Genomic DNA, 300 nt, shown 5'->3' with positions numbered 1-300 from the left:
AAGACTTAGGACCCCATTAAGTCAAGAACGCACGCGAAATCTGAGCGTGGGAGCAGAGAGTGGACACTGGGCGCAGAGTGCCCGCTGAGCAGAGGCGTGGGTGCCGGCTGAGCAGAGGCGTGGGTGGAGGCAAACACAGCCAGGAACTAAAGCCTAAGTGGGGAACCAGTGCAGACGGGTATACGACTGTGGAAGTAGCTCCCTGAGACTTGTAAAGGAACCTCCTGCAGAGGATCAAGCAAGGGAATCCACCAGGGGGCTTGACCTTGGAAAAAACTAGAACTCAGACCTCAGGAGCCA

This window comes from Gracilinanus agilis, chromosome 1, assembly GCF_016433145.1.
Source record: "Gracilinanus agilis isolate LMUSP501 chromosome 1, AgileGrace, whole genome shotgun sequence".
Lineage (NCBI taxonomy): Eukaryota > Metazoa > Chordata > Mammalia > Didelphimorphia > Didelphidae > Gracilinanus > Gracilinanus agilis.
The sequence above is the reverse complement of the archived record's forward strand: the minus strand, read 5'-3'. Positions refer to the sequence as shown.